At 49.8% G+C, this 6,912-nt stretch overlaps 1 pseudogene; it reads left to right on the forward strand.

The window, feature by feature from the left end:
• Positions 1-270: 270 nt before the first annotated feature.
• Positions 271-4,930, forward strand: LOC116582240 (annotated as a pseudogene).
• The last annotated feature ends 1,982 nt before the right edge of the window (positions 4,931-6,912 follow it).

Below are 6,912 nucleotides of genomic sequence, written 5' to 3' on the forward strand. Positions count from 1 at the left end.
GTATATATTCTTTCAGTGTGTGTACTTGCTCGCTTGTGTGATTTGTTTGTGTGTGAGTATATATATACACAAACATTTTTAAAATTTTTGTATATTTATATATTTTACTTGGTGTCACTGGGTACAGGCAAGAGTACTTTTCAGAATAACTCTCCTCAAAATATTCTAGATGAGTCAGGGCAGACAGGGCATGACTTAGCATGTGCATGTGGGGAGTGGGGGGTAGGGCTTGGCATGGCTTAGCACGCGGGAGCTAAAGCAGAACCGGATATGTACCGGAAGTGGAGAGAAGCGTACGAGGCTGAGAGAGTCCGGGAAGAGGACAGGGCCTTGCACGGGGCAGGGCTAGGTATGCCTTGGTGCAGTATATGAGACCCACCACGCTGGGAGTGTAAGGTGAAGCAGAACGTGTCCAAGGCAGAAGTCTGGCAGCCATTTCCTAGAGAGACTAGGTGGACTAGGTCGGGCAGATGGGTGGGCGGAGCATTCTGAGGGGGTGGGCTCATGCATGTTTAGGTGGCAGAGTTGGTTTGTTTGGGTCCGTGGTGCAGGGTAAGCCACGTAGCAAGTGTGTCCTGAAGGGTGGGGCAGGCTGAGTTGACCAAGTGTAAGGGAGTGTAGGCTAGCTTTTTTGAGCAGAAAGGCAGGGTCTTATGCATTCAGGTGGCCCAAGTGGGTTGAGATTGACCACCCAAGTGTGTCTGGATAAAGTGGGCAAGCAGGGCCAAGTGGTGCCAGTCAGTCCCAGGCAAGTGCAGTGGGATCTGGCCATGTTAGTCAGAAGGTGGGACTAGGAGTGTTGGAACAGGTTAAGTCTGTTCCCACTCATTTAGCGCCAAACCAGAGCCCTCCTCCCACCATCACAGGTGCCCTGCTTGTAACCCCTGGTGTCTGGTAAGTCCAGGACACAGGGAGGATGGGGGAGTGGAGCTGGTGCAAGGGTTTTCCCTTCAGCTCTTGCCCATCATACCCTCAGAGAACTTGCCATGGTCACACTGGCCACTGCCCATTCAGTCATAGCTGCCTTGTGGACTGCCGAAGTCCAGGCCATCCCAGATGCTGGCAGTGCCATTGGCAGTGAAGGGAGCCTCTTAGCTAATAGACACACCCCAGATGTTGTCTGAAAAGGACCTGCCTCAGGACTGAAAACTATGCCAGGGCTTTTGCATAGCAGACTTTTGACAAAACCTGATGACAGTATGTCAGGGACCCTGGGTGGAAAGAAGTGGACAGCAAAGGCAGAGAGGGCGAGCAACAAGGAGAACAAAGGCAGGGAGTGTCCCCAGCATCATTTAAAAAACAGTTTGGGAAGACCTGCCGGCATTTTCCTGGGTTACAGCCCTGGATGAGTGACACTGAGGAGTTCCCATTCCTGGAGTGTGCGCTGCAGAAACCAGCAGTGAATGTGAAGAAAATGGAGAATTTGAAGATAAAGGTGGAATGGAAGGTGACAGAAATGGTGGAATGGGGGGGTGCAGGAAGACAGGGGTCAGGAGTAGAATACAGGGCAGGGGTACAAGGTTAGGAAACTCTCCTCTCCCTGCCTTGACCGCTCTTGTCCCACAGAAAGAGAAGCAGAAGCAGAAGCAGAAGAAAAAGCTCACAGAAAACTGGAAACACACAGAGAAGACAGACGCCAAGGAGCTAGGCTCGCTGCGGCAGTGCCTGGGACCTGGCTGTGTGTACCCCACCCGGCCAGGCTCCAAGTACTGCTCGGACGACTGTGGCATGAAACTGGCAGCTGAGTGAGTGAAGTTAAGCAGCAGCATGTAAATAGGGCATAATCTATGCCATCCGAAAGTCTATTGATTCCTCTACCCACGTGTCCTCTCATCACTGAGCCACTCACTCACCCACCCATCCACCTTACAGCCAGCCACCCACCGAACACCCCCATACACATTCTATCCAGCAACCCATTCATCCACCCTTGTGGTCGTTCACCCGTCTATCCATCCCCCATCCCATCCCATCCCATTCGTCTACTGTTCATTATTCTATATGCTCAGGCCCTCATCTGTCTCTTCTTGTGATGGCCCATTCCATTTCTTGCTGTCTCCCTTGCCAGCCGCATCTATAGGATTCTGCCCCAGCGCATCCAGCAGTGGCAGAAGAGTCCCTGCATTGCTGAGGAGCAAGGCAAAAAAATGCTGGAGCGCATCCACCGTGAGCAGCAGGACATTCACACCCGCCTGAAGGACATGGAGTGCCATTTCCATGAACTTGAGGCCATAATTCTGCGCGGCAAGCAGCAGGCTGTGTGCAGCAATGAGGAGGTGAATGGGAATGGGTAGAATGCAGCAGAAAGGTATTTGAAATCTTTCCCTAGCCCTCCCCACTGTACTGCTTCACTGGTCCTTCCACTGTCCTGTGCAGACCAACAAAAGTAGCGGGAACAGCGTAAACCTGCAGATCTTCTGTGTCTCCTGCGGGGAGTCAGTCAGCATGCATGTTGCCCTGCGCCACATGGAACGCTGTTTTGCCAAGGTTGGGGGACTGGCTGGGGGCAGATGGGGCAAAGGTGTTTTTGGCTGGGTGGAATCCATGGGAAGGAGGGTAGGTTTGGTGCCTGGGTGTCTGTTGTAGAAGGGAAGGCAACACACACCCATGGTTCTACCCGTTTGTGCTTCTCTTCCATCCTTAGTAGGAGGGCCAAGATTGGAGCAGCAGCCAATGGTGAGGGGTGACATCGGCTGGGCAGACAGGCGCATAGAAGCCACAGGGACAAATGTGTTATTTGGGGCTTTGTCATGGGGGGGCATGCTGTGTGCATGCACAGTTCCTTCCATTTGTACCCTTTCTTCCCAGTATGAGTGCAAGACGTCCTTCGGGTCCATGTACCCCACTTGCATTGAAGGGTGAGTATTAGTCAAGGTGAGAGGCATGATGTGGACAGGGTCAGGAGCAGGGTGGGCTCAGAGACAGAGGTGGGTGGACTAGGGGCAGGGTATGGGGGGTTTAGGGCCAAAGCATGGACAGGGGTTCAGAGTGGGACCCCCTTTTCTGACCCTTAGCACTTCACTTTCAACCTCCCTCAGGCCACAAGGCCCCCCTTTTCTGACCCTTAGCACTTCACTTTCAACCTCCCTCAGGGCCACAAGGCTCTTCTGTGATGTTTACAACCCAAAGAGTAAGAGGTACTGTAAAAGGCTCCAGGTGCTGTGCCCTGAGCACTCAAGAGATAACAAGGTGACTCTTTCTTCCTTACCTCACCATCCTTCTTCACCTGTCCCTGCTCGCAGCCCGACCACCTACCTCTCTCCCTCTCTGCTTGACAGCCTCCTCTCTCCTTCTTCCCTCTGCCTGACTGCCTTCATAACTTCTGGCGGACCCTCATGGGCCCCCTTCTTCCTTCCTGCCCACCCCACCTTCCCCCTCCTTACTGGCTGACTACCTTCCCTGCGGGCTTCCTCTCTGCCTGACCTAACCTCCTCCATCTCCCTCTCCCTCCCGGCCTGACCGGCTCCCTTTCCTCCGCTCCTCGCCGCATTTCCTCTCTTGCACTTGCTTGCCCATCATACGTTCCTTTCCCACCCCTTGCCCGACTGCCCCACATTACTCCCTCCTACCCCGCACGACTTCCCTCTCTTCCTTGCTTTCAGACTTGCCTCCGTTCTTGTTCTGCCCTTGTTCTGCCCGCCTCAGCCATCTCCCTGCCTGTTATCTCCTAAATCCTTTCTTCCTCCCTGTTTCCCTAGCCTCCATTCTTCCCACCTTCCCCGTCTCCTGCCTCACTTCTTCCATGCTTTACCCACCCTCTTTCACCTCCTGCTGTCAGACCTCCCCTCCGTCCTTCCTTTCCTGTCTGATCTCTTCCTGTTCTTCTGTCTTCCCTGCCCGATCACCTCCATGCCTCCATTTCTGCTTGTTTAACTTCTTCCTTCACCCTCCAGGCATGGTCATTCCCCTTTCACCTCCTCTTCTCTACCTGATCCCAGAACTTCTCCACCCCCCCCCCCCCCCCCCCCCCCCGCCCTGCCACTGTCAGGTCACTCCTCATTTTTCTTCTTCCTGCCAGACTGCCCTCCCTCCTCCGTCTTCTCACAGTGCCTGCCGGAGCACTCTGGATTTCTACACTCCTCCATACCACATCATCCTTCATTCTTCCTCACAGATACCCGATGATGAGGTGTGCGGTTGCCCACTAGTGCACAATGTCTTTGAGGTCACTGGTAATTTCTGTTGCCTCCCCAAACGCTTGTGCAACCTCCACTACTGCTGGGAGAAGCTGCGGCGCGCCGAGGTGGACCTAGAGCGCATTCGTGCGGTAGGCTGCAGTGCTGGCCGGGGCTGAAGGGTGGGATCGCATCCCGGAGTCCCCCTCTCATGCTCACCTCCCACAGTTGCACAAGCTGGAAGAGCTAGTTGAGCAGGAGCGCAAGGTGCGCACAGCTATGATGAACCGGGCGGGGCTGCTGGCTCTGATGCTTCACCAGACAACCCAGCATGACCCACTCACCACTGACCTGCGCTCCAAAGTAGACAGCTGAGCCCTGCTCGACTGAGATCCTGTACCCAACATCCTCTGCAAAGGGAGACATTCAGTGAATTCTTCCCATCCTTGTTCCTATCACCCCTTTTTTTCTTAGGTCATCTTCGAGCTTCTCTGTGCTTCTCTCTTCACCATTCGGTCTCCTGCATCTGTTTACTCCTTCAGGGGAAGGGGGCCTCAGAATTCCCCTGTTTCCATCCATTCCTCCATCCGCCTGTCTCTTTCTTCCCTGAACCTTGGCAGGCTCAGGAGATCTGCCCTGCCTGCATTCCCCCACCTTCCAGAGTTTCGTTAACAAACTTTGTAAGAACAAGGACTGTTAATATCCCCCCACACCTTCTGTCTAGCCACAGACCCAATTTCAAACCTCTGATGGTGGTGGGTGACAGTGTAACTATACTGGGGGGGTGGCTCCTGGGCATGTGCAGAAGAGGCTATGAAGTGATGGCCACTTGGGACTTGGTGAGCCGCCTTCTGTCAGGGGAGCCATGACCTTACAGAGGAGGGGCCAGCGATCCTTGTTCCCTGCAGTCCCTCCTCGCAGGCCGTCTGATATGTCATTGGCACCTGATTCGTGCACACCCAGTTCATCAACTCCTGTCCCATTTTTTCCATTCCCCGGGCCAGAGGGGTTAGAAAACTAGGATGGGAGATGGACAAGTGTGGAATAGTCCTCCCTGATAATTCCACTGTGGGACACTGAGTCACATCCCTGCCCCTGCCCATCTTGTTCCACCTCTTGCCATCCCATTAGGTCCCAGTTCTAGAACAGAAGTCAGCCTTGGTCCCTGCCAGTCCAGTCCCGTTCTGTCCATCTCCCACCACCACCCAAGCATATCTTCTCCTCCCCCCGCCCCTACCATACTGCTCTGGGTCTGTCCTTTCCAGCCTGCTCTGTACATTGAAGCTCCATGGGGTCATGAACATTTCATACCTATAGGGATGCCAGAAGCAGCCCGGGACCTCTGCCATACCTGCTTTGGTCAGTCCCAGCCAGTCCTCCTGTGTCAGTGGAGGTGTGTCTGGTAATGCTGCTTGTGACTACTGGTATGTTTGAAATGAGAGACTTGAACACTTCTATTTTTTCTCTACTCCCTGGTCCCTTGAGGATTTTTCCATGAATTTTCATAATTACTTTTTTCCCAGGGACTCACACATTTTACCTAAATGCTTAGGTATGCTGCTCTAGGCTTACATCTCCTCTTCCACCATACCTAGGTGATACTGCCTTCTACCTGATGAGATGTCTTTTTTTAAATTAATAATATTGTATTTCTTTTAATTTGATCAGATTCTCCAGGACTAATCCATATAATTAATTTTATGAAGGGACTAGCTTTTTAATTTACTTATATTGCTTAACTTTATATTTATCTTATTTATTTCAACTTTCATTTTAATTAGTTGCCACTTCTTGATTTCATGTTTGGTGTTTCATTTTCACATACTGACTGAATTTTCCTGTTCTTTTTCTGATCTTTTGAGCCAAATTCTTAACTCAGTTGTTTTTTCCCAGTCTTTATGTGTATGTGTGTGTGTGTGTGTATGGATTCGAGGCTATACACTTTCCTCTAAATGTGGTTTCCTCTAAACTCTGGTATGAAAGATGCGATTTTGGAATTGATTACTCACTTTGATCCTAGCCACAGAGGAGAGTTTCTTAGTTTCTAACTGGTTTGATTATTTTCTTCTTTCTTTTTTTGTAATTAGGATTTTACTATGATCAGAATCTGAAATGGTAACCATTACCCACTACTTACAAAAAATATAGAATACACGCAACTAATGAATTGGTGAACACAACATCAAAAACTAATGAAGTATTGTATGTTGGCTAATTGAACATAATAAAAAATAAAAACAAAAAAGGTAGGATAAATGCAATCATATTTTTAGATAACTTTCTCCTTGTGGTTCTGTGGGTTTGGTTGTGTGTGTGTGTGTGTGTGTGTGTGTGTGTGTGTGTGTGTGTGTGAGGGGCATCCTAAAGTGTCTATCTTGGGGCATTTTGCACAATGGCATTATGTATTTTCCTTCTTTTGTCTTTTTTGTTTGTCTGTTTCCTCTTTGGTTTGTTTCCTTGTTTGAGTGTTTTTGACTTTGAATTTGTTTTGGTAAGTACATCACCACTGCTGCTTTTCTTTGTTGCCACTCACCTTGTGTATCTTTGCCTAAATCTTTATTTTGTGTTTTTATCTTTAAGATAAGCTTCTTCTAACTGTATATGTTTTTTGCCCTAATCCCACATTTGGGTCTTGAGATTCAGTCCATTTAAATTTATATAATTATGATAATTTTATCTTTTTTGTATTATGCTTTTTATTGATTTTACTATTTCCTAAATACAGCTTTTATCCTTTTCTTCTTCCTAATAGCTCAATGAAGTTTCGGTTCATTTTTGTCCCTCCTCCTACCTCATT

The sequence above is a fragment of the Mustela erminea genome, chromosome X (assembly GCF_009829155.1).
Source record: "Mustela erminea isolate mMusErm1 chromosome X, mMusErm1.Pri, whole genome shotgun sequence".
Taxonomy (NCBI): Eukaryota; Metazoa; Chordata; class Mammalia; order Carnivora; family Mustelidae; genus Mustela; species Mustela erminea.